At 40.7% G+C, this 25,598-nt stretch overlaps 1 long non-coding RNA gene across 1 annotated transcript in view; it reads left to right on the top strand.

The window, feature by feature from the left end:
* Positions 1-25,598, top strand: part of LOC110072919 (uncharacterized) — an 84,474-nt gene that overhangs the window by 24,486 nt on the left and 34,390 nt on the right. The window lies entirely within an intron of this gene.

A 25,598-nucleotide genomic window follows, 5' to 3' on the forward strand; every position in this document is an offset into this window, starting at 1 on the left:
AGCTTACCAGCACCGTTGGCAAAGAATGGCAGAGACATGAGGTGCAAACTAGGAAACCTAGACATCATCAGATGGCACAGTCTGGGCTCCAAGTTTTGGGAGGATATGAATAGATTCAGGATAAGGATAAGAATTTCTCTTCATTTCCATGCCATTGTTTTTCTTCATATCCCACTGTATTTTCTTTCTACCCTCATTTCATATTCAGTTGCGACTGTTATTTCTTGCACACATAATGCAGAGGCCATAGGTCTAAAAGACCAGCAGCATCATTTACTCCTATCCCCACCGAACCTTTCAAACAATAGGAGTAAAAATATTTTAAAACAAAACAAAACACCAAGCGATTATGATGAGTGACTGATTACTCAAAACATGAGTTTTCTCACTAGGTAAGTCTTTAAACTTTTTTGTTTTTATTGGTTTGTACTCAATTACTTTAGGTAGGGAGGTGGCTATCTTGGGGCTCTTGAGGGAGGGAGAGAGCTGAAAAATTTGGGTGGAAAGATGCACCATTTGCACCTTGGTTCATGGTAAATCCATCACAGGAAAAACTTCTGTGGTGCCTCCTTCCCTTGTTGATGCCCTAAGCACATGCTTATTTTGCTCAGTGGTTAACCTGGGGCTATTGCCAAAAGTGCCCACTTGCTTACCATCTCCCTCTCACAAAGAAAAAGAGCTGTATAAAAGGTCTTTCACAAGGAAAGCAGGGAAAGGTGTACACACCACTTCCTGACCACTGATTTGAAACAAAACAAGACAAGGCATCCCACAAAACTTGCCTTTCTCTTGTAAGTCTTCACAGCTATTGTGTTCCCTAGTAGTTGATACCTGCTGTCAGACATCTGATCTGTCTCCCAGAGACTATGGCCATATATTTTGACTTTTGAAATGTTAGTCCTCTAGTGTAGCAGGCGGGGGTGCTGTTAAGGAACAATACAGGATAAGACCAGGTTGGGTGGGCAGAGTATTTTTACCAGCTTTACCATCTCCTCTTCAATTAATAATAATAATAATAATAATAATAATAATAATAATAATAATAATAATAATAATAATAATAATAATAATAATAATAATGATGATGATGATGATGATGATGATGATTGATGATGATGATGATTGTTGTTGTTGTTGTTGTTGTTGTTGTTATTATTATTATTATTATTATTATTATTATTATTATTATTATTATTTAGATTTATACCCTGCCCCTCTAGACAAAGTCTACTCGGGCGGCTTACAAAAAAATGAAAGATATATGACATTCACAGATTACAAATAAAACTGAGCTTGGCCCATCAGGCAAGTTTTCAGAAGGCATCATAAACGTGAAATTAGCATAGGGATGGGTTTTGCTCCACCTTCCTTTCAAGCTGGATTTATGGCTGAGCAAGAAGGTGGTAACTTCAGGCAGACATTGTCATTGTAAACCTGCCCTGACAGGCCTTCCCTCCCCCTTTTCTTTGCTGAACTATCACTAGACAAAGCAGGCATCAGCTTTGTGGTCAGAAGTTCAATCAACGTTCTTCAGTGAAAACCCCAACCATGTATATCCCCATGAAACCAGCCAAATTTGTGATGAAGGCTACCAGGTTTTGCAGCTCCATCTTCAAAGGAAGACAACATGTGCATATTGCTGACATGCCACAATACGTCTTCATCTCAACAAGACAAGACACTGCATTTGAATTTGGGGGGGGGGGGAGAATTGTTTTCTACAGGGAAGAATATTTGGTGATGGTACTTTAAAAGCTAGCAAAATGAACCAGCTTATTCAGCCTTTTTGAACAAGCCACATACACATAATGCAAAAATTACATGTATTTTCTCCATGTGTTTGTACAAACCAAAGAAAAGGGGGTGGGGTGGGGGTGGGGGTGGAGGAGACAGCAAAACATGAGTTCAGAAACTGAACCATTACTGCCATCTAGTGAAGTTCTGACTGCCCAGGCATAAATTCAATAAGTGCATCAGGAAGTCAGAAACAGAGCTGAATGAGCAAATACATGTATTCAGCTGCAGAATACAGAGAAGCTAGATTTTACAGAATTATACTTCATGTTGGCTTTGTATTATTTACGATGCTTTCTCTCATTCCCATAGACCTCTGCTTTTACTATGGCCAACTTGCCAGCTTTGTGCATGTAGTTTAATTATTGTTGTTTATATTCTACTCAGAACATGTGTGGGTTTTTAGCTCTGCTGCAAGCCTCAGCTATGTAGCTACGTTTAAACACACAGAACCAGTGTTGCACTTTGGAAAGTGTGTCAGCTCTGCCTACCATATCATCAGCTGTGAGGCAGAGATTAAAAAGAGAGATGCTTGACAGAATCCTTCTTATAGTAGGTTTGGACAGTATTTTCTTTTCTTTCCTTTTCAACATATAAGTCATCCCATAAGGCGAAACTGCTTTCTATTTTAAGGAAATAAATTGTGAGCTGGTTCATCCTTGAGAACTAAACTAGAAGCACGTAGGAGTTGTTTTTTTTCTCCTTGTGGCAAGAGATCAAGCATCTTGCCTGCTCACCAGCCAGTCTGTCCAACAGAGAAACTGCGTGTTTTCAAGACCAATCTTCTGTGGAATTGTGCAAAATTTAAGAAAGGGGAAAATGTTACAGCACAAACATTTTGTGCAAATTGCAGAAACCACAATGGTGAAAAAAATATGTGGTGTCTCAGCCATGTAATAATACCTGAGACTTGTCACAATAATTAAAGAATCTTCAGCAACTTGTAGTGCTACATTGTGGCAACTTGTTTTGACCATAAACAAGTTAGTGGAGAGATTTCTTCACATCTTTACATAGTATTTCTTCACAGGTTTTAGATAATAAAAGTGGAAGTGGGCTTCTCAGTGTATGACGCTTGTGTCTCAAATTCAAATAATCAAATTATTTGGCTGCCAAATCTTTTGACCCCAGCTTTCCTTAATTATCTAAGACCCATAATTTAAATCCAAGGCAGTTTCTAATTTTTCAAAGACCAGTTTTAAAGCATGCCTTTCAGGCTTCTCTCTTTTAATGGGTATTATGTCCCCTTGTATTGGTCGGGGGCTTATTTGTAATTATGCAGTTATGTACATTCTGCATTTAAAAAGGGCAAATTATAAGCAGAGTTCACAATTCTAGTATGAAGAGGTATTTATGTGTGGGACCTATTACTAGTACTGATGATGATGACGATGATGAGAATCCTAATCATCATTATCATTTTGGAACAACGAGAAAAAAAATCAAATGATATAAGAGTACACATCTGATTGCTCTAACTCTCAAAAGTAATGGGGAAGGTCAGAAATGAGGATAATTAGCATTGATTAACTACTGAACCATGCCTAAAAACTGTGCACACTTGACTAGCCACTACCTTGTCCCAGTAATAAGCTTTGGCCTTACTGAGCTCCTAAGCTCCTTGGTTTGAGCACTTCAGTCCTTCTCTGCAAAGTTGATAAAAACAGAGGTATTCAAGTCATAAGTGTGAGGCTTATTCATTGGTATCAGGGAAAACATTGGTCTGTAGCTTCATTGTCCCCATTAGACTTGTGGAGATCCTTTCTGAGAGCAATATTTTTAGATTTCTCTTGCTTCCTGGGAATGAACAGAAAAATCTGTTTGGCACAAGACCCTGACAAACTAGAGAAAATAGGAAATAGGTAATAATAAATGAAGGAAGAAAACACGAAACCAGTTTGCTGTTAACTATTGTGCCCTACCTATTTCAATTCTCTTTTATATTCATCCCTGAAGCCTTTTGTATTGCAGGGAGACAAAATGGACATGGAATGTTGGATTTACCAGGCTTCAAACATCATCTTGTGGAGTGTGGAAATCTTTGTATTCCTTTTCCCTCAGAATACAAGGGGAAAAAATAATCTCCATGGCTCATTTGTTCTTTCTGAAGAAGACTATTTCTGGCCCAGGGTGACTGGAGAGTGTTGACTTCCCCCACATGTCTGTTGGTTTGACACTTTTTGACATTTCTAAACAATTCATCCCCTTTCCTGCCAAATCCTTACTGCTTTTTGAACTGTCTTAAGCCCTGCAGAATGCAAGCCAACCTACACAAGCACACATACAAAAAGAGAAAGAAGGGGAGAGGGGGGGTGCGAGGCTTGGCCCGTCAGCCCTGCTGGAAATGTCAGAGTGGTAGAAATGGCAGATTTAACTGCTGCAAAGAAGGAAGGAGTGAAAAAGAAAAAGGGACACACATATGCACAAACATGCCTCCAGCAGAAAGGAAGGCAAAGAAATAAAAACCAAGAACTGCAGCATGTTCAGGACAGGGAATGTATTGTATAGAGAGGTTTGTCTTGTCAGCTGGGAGTATTATGTAATGTCTGCAGAAGGAGGGGAATGGTCTGAAGGTGACTGATTTGAAGATATTCTTGTGTAATGGTTGTTTTTGGCAGCTTAACTAAATCAATTCACATAAGTCCCAATTAATGATGTGATAAAAACATGGATGCATCCATTTTACATGGAGGCAAAACAGTTAGGGGCTGGAGGGCAATCATGTTTGGGAACGCACTATATTAGGTAGGGATTTTCAGAGGTTTCCACATATGCCAAAATCCTATCGAAAACCCCAAAAAGATGCTGGCTGGAATCCTGGTGCACTGTTACACAAAAGGTGCAAGTTTTGGAGGTGAATTGCCTCCATTTAAGAAACCTCCACAGGCATTATCTGTTGCATACCGTGTTGCATGACTCGGTGTGCAACGAATAATGCCTGCGGAGACTTCTTAACTTGAGGCCATTCATCTCTGGAAGTTACCCCGTTTGCATAACAGTGCAACAGGATTTCAGCCGCTTCTTCTTCTCGGGAAAAATACTGCCACTACCTCTGTGAGAGTCCATAAGTTTATATTATTTTTGTTCTGGATATGTAATTATTTGCTATCTTGCAAATTGCAGTGTTTTGAATCATTTTGATATAGGTTTGTATCTCCTTGATCTATGCTGCAACCTTTTTCTATGTCCAGATGCCTCATCAATTATCTATACTGAGGTGAGTAAAGCAGAGCCTTCCAGACCTTGTTAGGCTACAGTTCACATCAGTCCTGGCCAGCACAGATAGCCGTGAGGAATGCTGGAAGTTGTAGTCCAAGGTCCTTTGAAGGACAAGCCTTGGTTCACCCCTGTTCTATATCTTACAGAGCAATAGGATTCTGCATGTGCTCAAAGGTGATGCCACCTTCATTATTGCTGCTTCATTTCATGTATAACATCTGAGCTTGTGACACTGCAAATGAAATGCGGTATCTATCTTAATTACAATCCAAACATTCTTTATTCAACAAATTTTTGAACATAGCTCATCTTATATTAGGTGGTCACCTGAAGATGGCAGGAAGAATCCTGTTGGCCCAAGGACTCAGGGTATACTACAGTAATTCATAACATTTGCCTTCTGTTCAGTCATCAGCACTTGATACTTATGTGCTGCTATCAATGCAAGTGTATATATGCTTCCTTTCGTACAATGAGCCATATCTGTCTCATTTGCTAAATGATTTGTTTACCTCAGATATCTGACATTCAGTCTGAGGAAGTGGACAAAAAATTAGATTCCCCCAAAGTCATGTAGAGTCAGCAATAGAACTTTGAAAATATTTTCTGCAAGCCAAGATTTATATCCAAAATAGCCTCACTGAAATCAATGAGATTTAAGTTACATGATTCACAAATCTCATCCATTTCAAAGAATCATAAGCTGATCCTAACTTGCATAAATAAATACAGTACTACATAAGGGAAAGAAATAGAAAGAGGTATAGCCAGCATGAGCTTATACTAGGAACTGCTGGATAGATCAGTGGTTTAGGTGAGGTTGGGAGTTCAGTTCCCCCTGTCCCTCCTTAACAGGGGCTGGATTCAATGATCCATAGGGTCCCTTCCAGCTCTGCAGTTCCATGATGATATGGATGATGATCTGGGTTAATTTTTAGTGCACAACACAGTGCATCTAGCAAAGTCCATCTGCTGAAGATTTGCCCCAATTTATTGTTATTAAATCAATATATACATAACCTAGGACAGAGGCTTCCCATTTTTGTTCCAATCCAACCAAGCAAGAGGAGAAAGGAAATCACCTCTGTCTCACAAGCCACTTCCAAATTCTACTATACAAGGGTTGTAAACTTATGCACACTGATCTAGAAGTGAGTCCCGTTGAGCACAGTCAGACTGATCTCTAAGCAGATGTGAATGAGTTTGTGCTATGAATGCCCAAAAAGGTATGCCAGTGAAAAAGAGACTTCTTCAGACAGGATACTTAAATGTTCATGGATCACATCCTTCCACCATTAACTCTGTTACAGTATAAATGATTAAATGGAATTTTTCTACAACTTATTTGCTTTACAGCCAGATGGCTAATGAATTTTTAAAATGCCAAGAAATCCAAATTTACATTGATAATTCAGCTGGATAAGATCCCCAGTTAAATTTTGAACACTATTTCATCCATCACTCCTGAAGCCAGCTAGGGCAACGTTGTCTCCTAGGAGTAAACCAGTACAAGAATAGAACAAGGGAAAAGAAAAAGAAAAAACGGCAAGAAGCATAATGCCTCCTTTTCAAATAAAGCACCGACCTTTCATTATACTTTTTTTTTTATTGAGGGGGAAAATATCGCAATTTTATTACAAGCTTTGGGGGCTCATATTGCAAGCTAGTTTAAAGCTTGTAATAAATGTTTTGCAGAACTAGATTCCTCATAAGCGCTGTTGCAATAAATCTTCTTGAATGCTATCCAAAGAAAAATGTGTGGCTTTGAGCAACATCCTTGTTTTCCAGCCATTCTAAAGCCTTACATCCTTTACCAGCCCCAAGCAGGAAGAAAGGTTGTCCATTCAATTCTTATTCTACTAATTAGACTGTTCTTCCAATACAAGAAGACAACATGGTTTTGTAAGCCATGTGTGATGGAGAATGTGAGCCATTCATGCTTGTTTCACTAAAAGACTGAAAATATTAAAGTCCAATCCACTCCTATATTTTAAAATTTTGTTTATAACAATAACTGGTCAACTTTTCAGTATTAGAATTTACATGAGCTTCCCTAGCTATCCAAAAAAAGTCAGGGCTTCCCTTCTGCCATACGTACAGTATCTCTCCCTCAACACACTCTCTTCCCAAGTTCCAAATCATTGCATGAATTATCCATACACATATTAGCTGAACTGTTGTGTAACTCACACCAGCAGAAGGGTGGTGACATTAAAAACGTCCTTCTAATGTCCAGTGATCTTCTGACTGCCATATAATCTTTTTCATCTTGTGGAAATTGTGGGAACTGTGGGACAGAAGGAAGGAGTCTTTAATTAACAAAAGTCACCACCGTTGAATGACATTATTGAGAGGTGAAGATTTTAGGTAGTTAAAAGCAAAGCAAAGTGTGCTGCTTACATACGGTACGGCCCCATAGTGCTTTAAGCTGGGCAGTTTACAATTTATGTATACAGGCTACACATTGCCTCCTCTCCCACAAGCTGGGAACTCAATTTACTGAGTCCACCTTGAGCCAGCTACCTGAGCCCAAGATTGAACTCAGATTGTGAGCAGAGTCTGCAGTTTAACCACTGCACCACTAGATTCCTTAACAACTTCCTCTTTCTGTCCCACAGTCCCCATGTCTTCCAAGCAATGAAGGAGACTACACAGAGCTGAAGACATCCTGGGACAGAAATAGGAAATATTAATTAGCAAAAAATGCCCCCCCGCCAATGACATCATCTCCTTTCTACAGTCGTAACAGGATCTCAGACACTTCTTTTCTCATGACAAAAAAGAACTGCGAAGGTACAGAATGGGGTAGTCTATATTAACACCAGTCCCTATGGTGATTGAAATTAGTTACACTATCAACATTTTATATATTTCATTGCCAACTGGAAAAAGATTTTGCTGGCAAACATAGTGGGATCTATGCTGAGGGTTTGTTTTTTTTTTGTATTTTTTAAAAGCTAAAATGCTTTGAAATGGTATTGTTTTTTAAAAAAATACATAATGCTTTGCATAATTCTTTGAGCACTCCTGCTGAGTGGGAAAAAATGATACAACTTCTGTAATAAATTGTCAGCAACCTATTCTTTGTCAGTATACTGTGGCTTGTTATAGTTCTTGGCAACAATGTTTTAAAATTAATATTCTTGTTTATGGTCCCTGGCTCAGTCAATGTCGATCAGACTGGAATTCGTGTTTTCTCTGCTGGCTTGTTTCCACAACATACACACCCCCAGTGGAGCTACTCATGCAAAAATATTGTACAGTATACCTAACTATACCAACATGGTTGGACCACGACACGCCAGAAAAGCTTTCAAATGACATATTACTACATCTGCCGTCAAGTTGGAACTGAGTTATAGTGACCTTATTAGGGCTTACAAGGTAAGTGAAATATTCAAGGAGTGGTTGTACCAGTTCCACTTCCTGACTCAGTTGTGATGCTTGTGTTTCCATGACCAAGTGGAGATTCAAACCCTGTTTTCCTGAGTCCTAGTCTATCACTCTACAGTATTCACTATAACACACTGGGAATGTGACTATCACTATAGCTCACAAAAATTGTACTAGTGTAAAGGTTGCTGCCAGTGCAGGGTTGACAATTAGCCAGGGTTACGAGGCCACCTCAGGTGGCAGAGTTCTGGATGTGCTGTTCAGGCTGCTACTACTATCCTCTCTGAACTACTGCATTTAAGAATATCTTGGCTATCCCTTCCCACAGTGCCTTGGTTTGAGGACCCTAGGAGCCAGGCTTTGTCAAAACAGCCATCTGAAAAGTGGCAGCACTTGGAGATAGCAATTGGAACAAGGAAGTTTACACTGCTGGTGGCAGTCTTCCCTTCCTCCCCTTTTTCTCCTCCTCCCTCCACCTCTTTTTCAGCCATAAATAGTGGCACTTTGTAGCCACGGTGGTGGGGAAGGAGGTGCCCGGAATCCAACAGCGTTTCTCTTCCCACTGTGGCTGTTGCACACTGTCTTCTTCACGGTATTTCACAGAGATTGTAGCTCCTGTAAGATAATTTTACAGTAGAGCTCCAGAAGGAACCATCTTCAAGGTGACAAAGCAGCTTGCATCTCTGTAAAGCCAGCCCATCTTAACTGCCCATTCAAAACAGTGAAAATGCTTGGCGTTGCAACATGATGCACTATATTGTTGGTGGGAAACTCAATTCCCCTCCTCTAATGAGATAGTACTATGAAAATTGCAGCTAGATAGACAAAATAATGAGAAGCATGAACTGCTCAGTAGCTCAGTGTTTTAGATATGGGTTGGGAGTTTGATTCCCCGCTGTGCCTCCTACAAGTAGAGCCAGCCTACATGGCCGGGGGCAAGCTGCAAAGACTCAGGGCACCCCCAGCAGAAGGGAATAGTAAACCACTTCTGAGTATTCTCTACCTAGAAAACCCTGAAATGGGTCTCCGTAAGTTAGAGTTGACTTGACAGCTCATGATTATTAATTTGACTTCACTAAGAATCTGTTGCTGGCTTAATTTAAAACAGTGTACACATTTTCCACACAGCACTGAAGTGGTGACTATTTGTGATGCTTGTGTTTACCTACTGGAATGGCATAAGAGTTGCAGCTTCTAAAGATTCAGACATAAACCACTGAAGTAAAGCCGAGAGAGGTAAAAGATGCCAAAAGGGGAGAACAAGCCTGGCTGCACCGGGCAAGAGCTATGGATATGTTTTCAGGCAAATACAATTGGTCTTTTTGTAAATCTGTTCAAGTTTGTGAATGCAATAACAACATCACGCCAGGTGAATCGGGAAAATACACAGCCCAGTTCTTAAACTTCCCACTTCCTTTCAAAACTGGAATGCAAAGAAAAATACAGAATTTTTAAACAACAGCCACAAAATCCAGCGTCACATTGCCCTAATGGGTATGACACACATCTTAACAAGATGGTAACGGGAGGAACCATAGTGTTCATAAGACATAAAGTGCCCAATTTTATTCCTCCAGAAGAGGCTACATGCTGGCTACATCCACGTTACAAGGGAAGTAATTGTAGGAGTTAGTCAAAAGCAAATAGTTTATTCCCTAGCCTTGACCCAAACCAGAGAGGTTTACTTGCTGTCATAGGGTGTGAAAATATTCTGCATATATATGTGTGATTTGCTTCCTCCTCAGAGTGCCAGAGTCTCCTTGGGTGACACCAGAGATGGGTAAGAATTTGATTAATTAGGGGAGAGGTTATGAGGTCTTCTTAAAATGCCTAGTTTTAATTTGCACTAGCTATGGCACCATTTCTGAATGGCTGAGAATATCTATATAATTTATCCTTCAGCTTTTTTCATTCTACACTGGCCATTGTTTGCCTTCAATGACATCATCACATAGGCAGACCTAACTGACTATGTGACACCATAACATCATCACATGCGTAGTGTGATCTCCAGTTAGCAGAGCTGATCTGTCTGCATAACTAAGGAAGAAGAAGAGAGCAGGAATGACAGGGGTTGGCATTTTTAAACAAGACAAGATGGAGGAAATTACGACATCAAAGAAAACTGTACTCACCAGAATGTGTGTGTGTGTGTGTGTGTGTGTGTGTGTGTGTGTGTGTGTGTGTGTGTGTGTGTGTGTGTGTGTGTGTGTGTGTGTGTGTGTGTGTGTGTGTATTCTATATATATATTCAAGGAAACATATCTCTTGTATTGCAGGAACTGTTTGTTATACATTGTGACAACTCATTTGACTAATAGGGGTTTCAAGGTATGTCAGATATTTAAAGACTGCTTTTACCAGGGCCACACACATACCCATGAGCTTCCATGGCAGAACCCACATCTCTTGACACCTAGTCCATCATTCTATCCACTAGACCAGACTGGCCAGCATTTAAGGAACACTAATCCAGTACTGAAATAGAAACATGAGGTGCCCAGTCCTAATCTCGTCCTTCCCACTGCCATTCTTTGTGACTTATCAGGTGAGATACAGATACAATTAACTGCTTGCAAAGCTACCTGCTGGCACTGCATGGGTGGAACTCTGTGTTATGCACCAGGCAGCAGTCAGTGAGATAAAGCAGACATGGCAATCTGGGCAATATGGTAAAATCACAATGTGAGGTATGTGATTACACAAGAGAAAAGGAGAGCTTGACTTGGGGGATCTGTTTTGGCATCATCCCTCTCTCATTAATAATGCTCATTTCACTTTTAGTGAAGGATACATTGCTGTCTACCTTGTTGTTTAAATTGTAGTCCTTTCCCTAGCTCTAACCCATTTTGCTAAATAAAAATAGGGCTGTAACGAAGACAGAATCAAATTATTTTACAAAAGCTAAAACATTAGGTAGTTAACTCCTCTTTACAGATAGCCATCTTGAACGACAGCCAGAGTAGCACAGATCCATTATTTAAATTCCTGGATGTTCTAATGCTGCAAATACAATAATATATAATCCAAACCAATTAGTTATTTCAGAAAGAGACAGATATTAACACATCTCTTATCTTAGAATGTGTCATTTCCATTATTCAGTTTAATGAAACACAAATTCATCAGGGCAGTAACATTCAAGGGAAGGGGGGAAAATACATATTTACAAGGGAAAATGGAAATTGCTAATGTGATGATTAAGTTATTTGAGCAGTAATTATGTAGCTAAAGGGGCCTGATTTCCATAATGTGCTTCCAATGCACCAATGGTCCCCACAGGTCTTTATGTGGTGCCCATTAAGGTAGCAGATCCATATTTAACTAGGAAAATGAGATGTATGCAGTTTGAATGCCTACAGTATCTTCTTTGTCGCTTCCAATATTCTGATGTTGCCCCCTTCAAACCCCAGCAAAAAAATTAGGAAGACATAATATTGTACAATTTCATTATCTAAGTAATTTGAATTGTAAAATTGCAAATATTTGAAGTAATCCAAGCAGTCCAGCAGAAGTAAATGAGGAAGCCTCTCGTGTTTCCCATTCCTTGTGTGACAGGTCAACCTTTCTCTTCTACATTTAACACAGTGGAAAGAAGCAACAGCATCCACCTAAACTCATAGCCACCAGAATGGCCAGAGTGGAGGTGGAGGAATCATGGACCCTCAGCCATTCCAAACATCCATGTGGCCTCCACTCCCAAAGTAGAGATGAGCTGCTGGTTCATCTCATTGAGCTGATTGTATATTTCTTTCCTGGTAGAAGATGTGGAACCTATGCTGTTCAATACCACCTTTTCCCCCTAAGTTCCAATCCCCTTTGAAAGAACTATTTTTCCTGAAGACTCTGCCATAAACGCTTAGCCCTCCTCATGCTAACTGGAAAAAAATAACTATATTTGCTCACCTTGAAATCAAACTGAAAATGTCTTGTTCAGGAATATTTGGGGAGAAAGGTTGTGTCTCATCTATTATTGTAAGCATGACAGATCACCTTTGTTTGGAAAAGGACAAGAAGGGGATGGTTAAAAATAACAGATATTCTATCAGACATTTGAGGGTGTTAAGCATTACATACCTGTCAGCTGTATCTTGGAAACTGTCCAGAGGTATATATCAAATTCTATATAATCTTTAAGACTAACAGCAGTAAACTTTACTGTGCTATGTTGAAGAAACTCTCAGTTCATGAATTTTTAAGCTCCTGATTTAAATACAAGTTATTCAATAAAAATGTCATCATAAATAAGCCTTTGAAATTTTACGTTCTGTCTGAAATACATGTTTCCTAGGAAGTCCATATAGAATCTATGTCTGCAGCCCTCTTCATACTATGATGTGTTTGTATTTTTTTTCTCATACAGCTGCAAAATCCTCTATGGAGGGAGCAATTATGCACATTAAGTGATTAAAAACATAATAGTTCATGTCAGGATTGCAGCCTTCCAGGTGTTTTTAGAGTTGTTGTTGTTTTTTAAAACACACACACACACACACACACACACACACACACACACACACACAATCCCTGACAAGAAATGAGCACAAATCAAAAAATGAATCAACAAATTCATTCAAAAATCACTAATTCATTGATTCATATTTGTATGAATCAATACCCCCAACAAATCATGAATTAATGAATTTTAAGCAATTTTTGATGTGTTGATTTGTTTGGCTATAAAATGGCTCCCAAAGCACCTAGAGAAACCAAATTCTCAGGGAAGCTTCATTGGATTCTCCTCTACAGTCTCTCCAGGCTTTGTGAAGAGAATCTTTGTGAAGATTCCCAAGCCAGTTGGGGGGATGCGTTTTGTGGTTGTATAATTTGGATGTCTGAAACCCAATCTTCACCAAACCTGAAGGACTGTAGAGGTGAGTCACCCTTCCTGCATATAGACTTTTCTTTTTCCCCACTAGTAACCACTTTTTTTAACTTTTTTAACAACACAGAGGTTTAACACAAGGGCTCCATGTGGTGTGCCACTCCACCTCATGAATGCACTTAGGTTCTTTGTTCTACCACATGGCCGTCCCAGAAACACACAAATACGCATGATTCAGGACCCATTTGTTCACATTCATTCAAAGACAGTGCCTACCCCTTACGGTTACTTTCCTTTCGGGTAACATTTTCCATCAGCCAGCATCATGATTCATTCATTTCCCATCAGCCAGCATCATTTCAAGGTCTACTTAGGGTAGGAACCTCCTGTCCTGCTTTTTAGCTTCTCATAGGCGTCAAGTTGGCCACTGAGGGAAACAGGACAGTGTACTTGAAATGCCCTTGGTTTGATTCACCAGGGCTTATGTTCTTACACTCTTAACCACTATGTTGTTCTTCAATCCTGTCTAAAAATTACCCTTACTGCTGCCAGGAGACATGAACTTTCACATACTCAAATTTTCAGGACCTGATTTTTTTTTAAAAAAAATATTTATGTGGAAAAAAAATCCGGATTTAAAGACAAATTAGATTTTGGTAGGTCATGTTATCTCTTTCATGATTGTATAGTTTTTTATTTTAAAAAATGGCTCTATGATTGAGTTTTTCACAGCAGAAATGTAGCTGGTATGCCAGTGTCAGCAGCCCACACTAGGCGTTTCTGTCTAGCCATGGCACATACACCATGAAGTAATATTTGATGTCCTCCAGGAACAGGAGAGCTCCCACAACTAGCATGTAATGATGGTAGCCAAGTAATCCCCATTCCTTGCACATTCGAAGACTGTTTGGAAAGCCAAGCAAACTGACAATTATTTTTTTTTAAACAATTTTATTTTTAACATAAGGGATGACAAAAAGGAAAAAGGGACTTGGGAATTTATGGGGAAGAAGAGAGACCATAACATGCTAACAACCATTCTAAACTTAATGCCATATCATAGTTTTAGATTGTTCTGTTTTCTCTTTTCTGCCTTTTAGATTAAGCACTCATTTCAGTATATGCTATTTACACGTTGCCTGTTAATTTAGTCCATTTGTTGAATAGGTCCCATCTTTCTGTTGCCTTTTGTAGGGGGTAGTCCTTCATGACTTCTGATAAAATGTCCATTTCTGCTAATTCCCGTATTTTTTCAATAAGATCTTCTTGCTTCGATATCGTAGGACTTTTCCAATTTTTTGCATATAAAATTCTAGCTGCCGTAACAATATACATGACTATATGTTTCTTTGACTTATCTATGTTATCAGGTATCATGCTCAATAAAAACAATTCTGGAGTTAATGGCACATTACAGAGGATTATTTGTTGTAACATAGTATGTACTCTTTTCCAGTATTTTTTCGCTACTCCACATGACCACCACATATGATAATAACTTCCCACTTGTGTTTCACATTTCCAACACTTATTTGATACATCTGTATACATCTTTGACAGTTTTTCTGGGGTCATGTGCCACCTATAAAACATTTTATATATGTTCTCTTTAAGATTAACCAATTTTGTAAATTTTATGTTACTTTGCCATATTTTCAACCATTGATCAATATCAATATTGTGCCCTATGTTTTGTGCCCACTTTATCATACATTCCTTAACCATTTCATCCTGCATTTTAAATTCCAACATATAGTTATACATTTTCCTGACAAATTTTTCTTTGGTACCTAACAGCAGCTTATCAAAAGTCGTTTGCTCTGGGTAGAAACCCTCTGTTTTGTCTTTTGCATATCTAGATTCTAACTGTGCTCTAGGCCACCACTCTATATGTACATTCTGTGACTCTAGTTCTTCCTTAGACCTTAATTCACCATCCTTTTTCAATAAATCTTGATATCTTAAAAAATTTGCTTTTGTCATAAGTCCAGATTTTGTAAAGGCCTCTATCGGTGACACCCATGCAGGTATTTTATAGTAAATTGCCCCCCCAGCCCCGGAATAAATACGCGAGACAACTGCTTGGATTTAAACGGGCCACACTTTATTTAATTAATTAAACCAAATTCAAATTCTTAAAACTGTTGGGGGCCTGCTGTAGTGCGGAAACAGGAAACAGGGTATCAAAATACCCCATAAGATCACCATTGGGCGAGCCCCCGGCCCCCAAGCTCCCGCTGTCTTACTGACAGCAAGAACCTGGTCGGCCGCTAACAAACACTCCTAGACCTCGAGCCATCCTTAATTGATGACTGTTGATCCAGGAGTGGCCCAACGCATCTTCTCACACCGGCCCTGTGATTGCAAAATCGGCAGAGCCGAGAAGTCAGATACGCTGTTGGCTAGGTTGACTTATAAACGGGACTCACCGAGACCACCTGTTTTTCCGCACTACCCGCCACAGCATAAAGACTAGCGTAGCTATGTCTTATGCCCGCCACCAAGCTCCTCGAGCTCCAAAAGCAGGCCCCCTTTAATGTCTTCAAGAAAAATGTCCAAACCCGCCTTGGACAGGTGGACCCCATCCTCACGAAAAAGTCTCTTATTACTCGCAGAGATCCTATGGTGACCAACCACGGATCCGAGGCCGCCGCTGCAGACACCTCGACAAACTTCTCTGTTAACGCCCCGCCGGGCCTTGTTAACCATATCACACTTCCGGGCGCCTCGCCAGGCTAGCCTCGGTATAATTGTCGACCACACAATTCGCATTGTAGTATATCTCTGTCTTAACCAAGTGAGATCTCTCAAAATGTCTAATATTAGCCCTTTACTGGGTAATCCAGGCAAATCATTACCTCCTAAGTGAATAACCAAAATATCCGGAGGCGATTGACCAAATGCTGTCAATCTACCCAGTTGTATCCACCTCAAACCCCGAACACCTCGCCAGGTGATGTGCAAACGGTTTCCCAAGCCTAAATCATTCCCCCAACCAGAAGATGACACGTATTTCGCCGACCAATAAACGAAACTGTGGCCGATGATCATCGCATGTCTTCGTAACTCGCCCGCCGCATCACCTGAAACGAGACCAAAACAGCCTCTGCCTACACATTAGGTAAAGGTCTAATGTACCTACGGTAACTATTTGAAGCCCAGCGACCTAATTGTTTGATCTGATCAGTGTTATATCCTAGTGCTGCTGCAGTTGATGCAGCGCCTATGCAAAAGGAATGTGTACCAAACTTCATTCCTATTACACCCACTCTCTCTAGTGCTAAGTCAGTCAATTTCCAAAATTGAAATTTTGTCAAAGGTGTACCATCTAAATGTTTGAAAAAATATCCTGGTGCATGTCCTCTCATGTCTAAAAATTCCTGAATAGCTGTTACCGGACAGATTGATCTAATGCTGCATCTACCCAGCACCAATTGATTACCCTTTCCTAACTGATCGACCTTAGACCGTCGAATTCGGATCCTCAACTGACCTCCCTGAACTAAAACATCCTGCAGTTGCAATGCTATTCCTGATATATCTGCCTTTGCTGATGCCACTAGCTCACTAACTCTTAATGCCCCAAAAAAGGCCACCAGAGCAGCCGCCTTGAATAATTTAGCCTCGTATTGATTGATACACAACTTAATCCATTGTTCGCTTAATTGCTCAAGAATAGCAGGAGACATGGGTGTCCTGTTGTCATACATGCGCCCCCTTTCTCTATTCCAACCCTCCAACATTTTCCTAATCCTGAAATCATTGGTAAAATCACTAAACCCATTAGCTTTCGCCACAAAAGCAAGGGCTGACAACCTGCCTTGTATTGTGCCAGGCGCTAACCCTTTTCTGTGTAAACTCACTATAAATTGTTGAAGATACTCCACTGGAATGGGCAACACACACTCTAACCCTGTTGTCTTCAGAAATTCTTGGAATTCTTCCCATGCAGCCGAGTAACTCTTTTTTGTTCGAGGGGCCAAGGCCATACCTATTGCTTTTGATGCTTCCTCACGCCAATCAGCCAAACTTCCTCTGGAAGAACCTCTGGCAATTCCCTGGCCTCTGGAGCAAGCTCCCTGAAGCGCTCGATCTGTTGGCGTGAAAGAGCATCAGCAATACGGTTGTCAATACCTGGAGTATGACGGGCATGCACTAAAATGTTAAATTGCAACGCCCTCAAAGTGAACGCCCTCACCAATTCCATCACCCTGTCCGAATGCGAAGTCATATTATTAATGATGTGCACCACCGACTGGTTATCACACCAAAATCTAACAACAGCATTGGACCATTCTTCAGCCCAAAGCCATAAGGCACCTACAATTGGGAAGAATTCCAAAAATGTCAAATCCTTTGTGACACCTGTCTTGTGCCACGCTTCAGGCCATGTACCGACACACCATCTGCCCCTACAATAAATTCCAAAGCCTATTCCCCCTGCAGCATCGGAGTGAACCTGAAATTCAGCTTGCAGCCTAATTTCAGATCTCCAAAAAGAAATACCGTTGAATCTCTGAAGAAATTGCAGCCAAACCCTCAGGTCCTCCTTCATGCCCTTCGTTATCCTAGTCCTATGTGTAGGGCATTTGAGACCGGCCATGGCGCTGCAAAGGCGCCTTAAAAAGGCACGTCCTGGCGCAACGACCCTACACGCAAAATTTAAATGACCCACAAGTTCCTGAAGCTCCTTGAGTGTCACTTTCTTTTTATCTAGTAATCCAGTCACTCTGTCAATCAAATCACTCAATTTATTCTGTGGCAACTTTGATGTTTGCTGCTCTGTATCTAATTGAATCCCTAAAAAGGTGAGAGATGTAACTGGCCCTTCCGTTTTCTCCTCCGCTAATGGCAAACCTAGTTCCTTTGACAATTCCTTAAATTCTTGTAAAATCATCCTACATTTTCCCGTATTTGCCCTGCCACAAAAAAGGAAATCATCCAGATAGTGGGCAGTAGATTTACAGCGCGCTCGCTGTCTGATTTTCCACTCAATAAAAGTACTGAATTTTTCAAATGCTGCGCATGATATCGAACAGCCCATAGGTAATGCTCTATCCATGTAATACAAACCTTGAAATTGAAAGCCTAACAGATTAAAATCGAGTGGGTGAACTGGCAAAATTCTAAAGGCCGATTTAATATCACATTTTGCCAGCTCCGCCCCCTTCCCACAAGCTCTAACCATATTCACTGCCTCGTCAAATGACGTATATCTTACAGTACATGACTCATGAGGAATGGCATCGTTGACAGATGTTCCTTCAGGAAATGACAAATGGTGGATTAATCGATATTCCCCCGGGGCCTTTTTCGGCACTATACCCAATGGGGAAACTCTCAAGTCCTTTATAGGTGGTTCCATAAAAGGGCCCAGGACTCTTCCTTCCTTTACCTCCTTTTCAATCTTCTTTTGTACTATGCTTTCTAAACCAATAACTGAACGTAAATTTTTGGTAAAATAAGCTTTCCTCTCGCCCAAAGCCGGAATCCTAAATCCAAATCGGAAACCTTGCCTTAAATATTCTGCATCCGCTTTCTTAGGGTAAGACAAAAGCCAGGCATCCAAAATTTCAATTTTGATTGGGGTTGGACCCCTTACCAGGGGGAACATTGTTCCCACCTGGTTTCTTTCCACCTCCTGTCCCTTTATTTTGATGTTGTCCTCTGGCTTTAAAACACGTGGAGTTAGCATGTTTTCCTCCACATGTAATACATTCGTGCTTGAATTTACACGGGTTCCTGGTGCAATAACCTCTTGAGTTATACTCAAAACAAGGCAAGCGGGGTTGAACCGCCTGTCCCGCTCCTGAGCAGGATGTAATATTAGTGTTCACTCTCTTATTCAAATGTCCGCTATCGAATCTATCTCCCAGAATGCGTCTGGCTGGCGTCATGCATTGTAGCCACAAACCTGGTTGAGGCTCCTCCCAGCGTAAATTGGGCTGGATGGCACTCCTCATTCTGAACGCCTGGTCATACAAGAGCCAAGCCTGGCCCGCAAAATCCGTGTAAGCTCTATAAATTATGTCGAAATATTGAAAAAGAGAATATGCTCTCCATGGCTGCGCTTTTACAAGCACGCCTGCATAAATGATAAAGCCAGGAACCCAATTAGCCCAAGTTCTATCTGGCTTTTTTCTTCTACGCTTCTCTTTCTCTTTTTCATCTTCCTTGTCAATCTCTTTGTTGTCCAATTCTCTGTTCAAGAGATCAAAGAAGTCCACATATTCTCCCTGCCAAATTTTCTCCTTAACCGCGGGGGTCAAATGATCACCTAATTGCATCGTATAATCTCCATACGGCATAGCCGTAATCGGAACTGTGTTGTACCCGGTGTTAGGCACGGATGGATGTTGTCCGGTATTTTTGCCCTGCCAACTACCAGATGTCCCTGGCGTCGCTGGGGCAGCATAAGGTGTGCTCCATCCGCAAAACTGTTGTGTGGGTAACGGCCAATAAACATTCGGCCACCCCAAATGTTGTGTAGTGTAAGACGTAGATGGCGCCTGAGATTGTGCATTAACAGCCCAGGGCCAGATGGTTTGTGATGGTTGTGAATTGACAGCGTAGGCAGACTCACCTGCTGTCATACCAGACGTACTTGGAACATCCCCAGTCTGTAAAAAACTATCACCCGTCTCTTCCAAATTGAAGCCAACTGGCTGCATTTCAGACTGGGCACCCATCGATTCAGGCGCCACTATCTTTCCGCGTTTTGATCTAGGCGGCATTTTTATGGTAGATGAAGGCCCTTCCTCCGAATCCTGTCCATCTCCTTCAGGTACCTGTATAGACTCAAGAGCATCACAACGTTGTATCAGATTTTGCGCAATAGCTGACAAGTTAGCCTTGCGCCTACCCTTAGTATCCCTAGTAGATCTACGTGGTGCCACACCATGCTCTGATCCCGTTTTCCCAGAACTCTGAGCTTCAAGAGCTAAAATCTTATCTTGTAATTTTTGCCATATTGGCCAAGATTCTTCATCATCATCAGAAGATTGTTGAGGTGAAACCTGAGGAATAGGTCTCTTTTTTGCAGGGGCCTTACCCTTATTCGGGCCACTCCCCTTTTTAGGACCCATTTAATCAACAACGAGTGTAATGCTGAGTCTTATATATATAGACTGGACCACTCTTAGTTATTGTCCAGATTGCGTTTGTCAAAAACAATTTTATTTTATTTTATTTTATTTATTTATTTATTTTATCTATATATGTCCACCTTCACTAATAAATAATCGAATTATCAGTCATCTATCACTTATATCTATTAAGGTTTGACTTCTCCTGAATAATGAATTATAACCTTCAAAATACAATTATTTATCAATTATAGTCACTAAGGTTTTTTAAAGCCCCTTTCAATGAATTATAATCAGCTTTTATATTAGTAATAGAAGTATTTTTAATCCTTTTAATAGAAAGTAATAAATTCTAAATCCAATCAACTAAATTTATTAATTGTCAATTTTAAATATTAGTATTTTTTTTATTAATGAATTAGAATCAACAAGTGTTGTATGTTTAAAATCAAATCCTTGTAATTCCAATAGCCCTCAAATCATATTAATTAAAGCCTTCCTTTGAATCAAATACACACAAAATGGCTGACTCTAATATCAACCAACAGACAGTAACTGTCAAATTAATAAAATGGCGGCCAAACTAACAGTAAATGAATGTGTAAAAAACCAAAAAGAAACCTACTTATTCAAATTGAAAGAACGAAAGAACAACCCTGTCCCTAATTATAAAATATACTCAACTAATAAACAAGGATTTTTTTTTTGAGAAAGTAAGGCAACAAAATTAAATAAACAAAAATAGCCCACAAGTTTGACCCTTCGCAGCGGGAAGAGCAGTTTGAAACGGGATGCCGCCACCCCCTTTGCTTCCCTTCCCCTGCCCGTACAACCCAGGACCACCAATTGAATTAAAGAAATAAAGAATCAACAATAAAAAAGGTGACAATAAACGAAACTACAATAAATTGAAAAGCCCCAAGGAGAAGGCAAACCACCCTCCCGATCAACAACAAATTACTGAGGGAACTTGACTTATTAGCGAAATAAAATTAGGGCTGAGGGACACAGTGGATCGTCCGGAACACATAAAGCTCTCCCAATCCAAAACCCCGCTCCCCAACTGCAAAATAAACCCGCAGTAAACCAGAAACTTTTCAAGAAAGAAAAGGGGGCAACCAGCCAAATTAGCAAGTTCGACTCGTCGCGATGGGAAGAGACACGTCGAAACGGGGCGCCGCCGCCTCTCTCCCTTCCCCTGGCTGCCCACCCTCGATCACAAAGGAACACAGCAATGTCTCAGCCAAAATTAGAGTAGAGGGACTCTACAGTAAAACGATGTGTGAATCAAAACTAGGGATGAGGGTAAACAAAGCTCTCTCAATAAAGAGAGTACTATCGTCCAAACAATCCCCGCGTTCGCTCGCTAGGCTGCTCGCCAAGGGAAGAGGGCGAACTTCAGGGAGAGCTCGCATATATAGGCGAGCTCCCCCTCCCTACATGTTCACGTGTCCCCAAGCGTTCTCGCGCCATCCGGGGACGTTGGGGCAAAAGCCAGCTGCGCCGTTCCAGGGCACAAAAAACGCCCGTCCGGCGGCTGAAGAATTTGTTGTGTAGTCTTTCTCCACATTCCCAATAAGGCTCTTCTTATCATATGTTAGTTAAAATTCTTTTGTTCTTTATCCTTTTTATACCATAGGTAAGCATGCCATCCTAAGTGTAAGTCATGGCCTTCCAAGTTAAGTAGTCTAGTGTTTTCTAGGGTTATCCATTCTCTTATCCAATCTAGGACACAAGCTCTATAGTACAGCACCCAATCCAGGAGACCAAAGCCACCCCTCTGTTTAGCGTCCTGCATTGCCTTACAATTATTCAACTGAACTGTGAAAATGATTCTATTTATTTATTGCTTATTTATTTAAAATATTTCTGTTCCCACCTTCCTCCACAAAAGGGCCCAAGGTGGCTTACATCATTAAAACAGTACATATTTAAAAGCTGAAAACAGTAAGTATACAAATATTTAAAAAAAATTAAATAAATATTATATTTAAATGGTAACTAAGATCAATATCAAAACACCTGGAAAACAACAGAGCGCAACGATCCATTTAAAACCCCTCTTCATCAAAAATGATTTAGATTCATCTCAGTGAAGTTTGAAAGCTCTTTCCCATGATTTATGGATGCATACATTTTTGTCATCGGGGTCCTACAAATGGAAGGGAAAAGAGGAGAAATGAACACACAGTTCTAAAGATAATTATTTTCTTTTTCTTTTGTGCCAATGCCAGTTGCAAGTACAATTAGGTTTACCACTAATTACCAGTAGAAATTAAATTGTTTGGGCATTCTTCCTCTGTCATTTCTTTTTTGCCCCCTCCCGCCCACAATGGCATCACCAAGGACATATGTTCTGTACACACTAACTTTTATCCAGTCAGACTGTGAGTGTGATCACAAAATTAACCTGCTTCCAAGGCAGGTTAATTATTTCTGTCCTTCCTTGATTAATTACAGCACTGTGAAGTAAATATCTTATCCAAAATCAATTCAGTCTGTCAGTATTAGCTGTGCTTGGGTTAATTTTTTGCTATAATGTGAGTCTTCAAAATCCAAATATATATATATTTTTTCTAGAAGTGAATCGACAGCTTGAGGCCTATTTTATGTAATTTAAAGTGTAATGCTATTTTCCCGTGATTGCTACATGAGCAGGAATGGGCCACACTGCAGCTAATGGCTTCTTACACATGAACAGGTTATACCACAGGGACAAAAGACAAAATGGAAAATAATTGGTGGAAGTGGAATGGAAAAATGACCCACTTAACTATCTTCCTTCTCACTATCCCAAAATTAGGAGTTCTTGACTAGAAATTTTGGCTGAGAAGGTCTGGGAGCTCTGCTCCAAAAAAAAAAAAATTGCAACTCTTTTAAGCTCTGGGCAAGGCACTATGCATAGAAAAGATGGATGGTAATTCCATACAAATCACTGTGCTTCAACCTGTACCATGTATCAGACCCCACATACAGGCTGGGGAACAGAGTGAGAGTAACCTAGTAGTCAACCAGTACATAGCAGCAGCTACATATATATTGTAGGAGAAAAGGAACATTCATATAGGAGGTCAACCGCAGGGATGGAAATACACTGTAATAATCCCGACAGGAAAGTTTCCTGACTCATTTAGGCCCGAAGCTTTAATGTTTTGCACAGACAATGTAATGGAGAGGGTGCTTAGTGACACTTTTGGCAGCCTGTTTGGGGAAGCACACATTGCTGGATCCAACCCAGAGTGTTTGTGAAAGAAAGAGGGAGTCACTTGCATTTTATGCATTTGGAAAAATGATATCTTTGGAAAGTATGTGTAATAAGGAACATTTATTAGCAGGACTCTGTTTGTCTGTCTGTTCTGTGGTTGCTGAAAATGTATATGAAATATTGTAAAATGATGTCTTTTGAGGTTGGTATGGTTTGAGTTATAAAATAACAAAGTAGGATTCTTGGAAAATTTATGTGTGTTTGTTTTTTAAAGCAGTGCAAGTTCAGCTGGACAATAATGTTTACACTGTTGTGCCATCCATGCTATCCTCAAGGCCATTTTGTCAGCCATGATGATGATGATGATGTGAACAATCCTACTATTTACAAGAGGAGGTGTGACAGCCACCAGCTTTATGATTGATGCATTAGTGAACACCTTCCCCACCATCCTGAACATTTGCTTAGCTTTACAAATCACAGTTTGGAGAGGATCATCCCAATTGGTGGAGCTTGAAAGAGCCCCGCCTCCCCATCCCGGCTCTCCCCACGGCTGCCTGGGGTGCGCACAAAGCCCAGCCCGACATGCCTCCCCGCCGCTGGACCAGCCGCTGGGAGAGCGAGGCAGAAGAGCATAAGGAATTCGCCCCTTGGATGTGCATTCTGGAGTGACGCCGCCTGAGCCCTACGACGCTGCCAGCCATGTTGGCCTGCCTCCAGTGAATGCAGAACCCGCCCAGCCAGCACTTGGCGAGCCCAAGCAAGTCCCTGGAACCACACAAGTATCCAGGGTGCATGGAGCCACCACTGCTGCCCCAACAATGACTCCCCATGAGGTGGAAAATGGAGAAGAAGGAGGCTGCCGCCGCTGAGAGGGGAAAAGCCGGTCCATCCTTGTCCTCATCTGAGGGGAATGAAAAGGAGGAGTAGGAGACGCCGCCATCATCCATGCTGTGAGGGAGCAGGCTGGGTAGGTGGGACTCGTTCAGCCCTGGAAGGCAGCCCATCTAGGAAAAGGAAAACTCCAATTTCAAACCTCCACTGCCTTGTGGCTATATCCACTGATGGAAAAGGCCTCAGGAGTTAACCTTGAAGCAAAATCCAGAGCCGGAGTCCCGGAGGCAGTTCATGTCGTTCTGTCAACTCCTGCAACATTGCTGGAACCAGTTGTATTGGCTCTTGCCTTTCCACTGGACTATTTCAGTGATGTGGAGAGGAGGGATCTGCTGCTTGGGTAACAACCTATCCTCCATATTATTTTACCCAGGCTTCATGCTCTGGAGAGGACACTCTCCAAGTTCTGCATACAGAGCATGTTATCTTAGTAAATATAATGAGGCGCCCAGAGTAGATGCAGGATAGAAATTTAAGAAATAAAATAAAATAAAATTGTTGTTGTTGTTGTTGTTGTTGTTGTTGTTGTTGTTGTTGTTGTTGTTGTTGTTGTTGTTGTTGTTGTTGTTGTTGTTGTTGTTGTTGTTGTTGTTAAAAACACTAGGCATAGTCAAAATTATAAAAACATTGACTGGTATTACATAACAGATACAAGTTTTAACCAAAAACCTGATTACAGCATCTGTTAAATATCGGTACAGTATGTATGCTGTTCCTAACATTGACATTTTTGTAGTTCTGATGGTGTGATTTCTGAGATCTGCAACTGCTTATAATACTGTGTGAAATTTCTTGATATCGTTCCCGAAGCCCCAATGACTACGGAGACCACAAGCTAGATGTTTCAATTGCCAGGTCTCTGAACTTCATTAGTTTTCCCTATTCTTTATTTTCAACTCTTGTGTCCCCTGGAATTGCAATGGGGATGATCGAGACCTTTCTTCCTTCTATTACTACTATGTCTGGTGTGTTATGTTCAAGGTGTCTATCTGTTTGGATCTGGAAATCCCACAAGATCTTGACTTCCTCGTTTTCTGACACCTTCTATACTTGATGTTCCCACAGGTTTTTGGAGGCTAGCAAGTTATATTTTTTGCATAATGACCAGTGCACTAACTTTGCCACTCTGTCATGTCTAACTTTGTAATCTGTTTGTGCAATCTTTGGACTATCGCAGATGAGGT

Source organism: Pogona vitticeps, chromosome 4, assembly GCF_051106095.1.
Source record: "Pogona vitticeps strain Pit_001003342236 chromosome 4, PviZW2.1, whole genome shotgun sequence".
Taxonomy (NCBI): domain Eukaryota; kingdom Metazoa; phylum Chordata; class Lepidosauria; order Squamata; family Agamidae; genus Pogona; species Pogona vitticeps.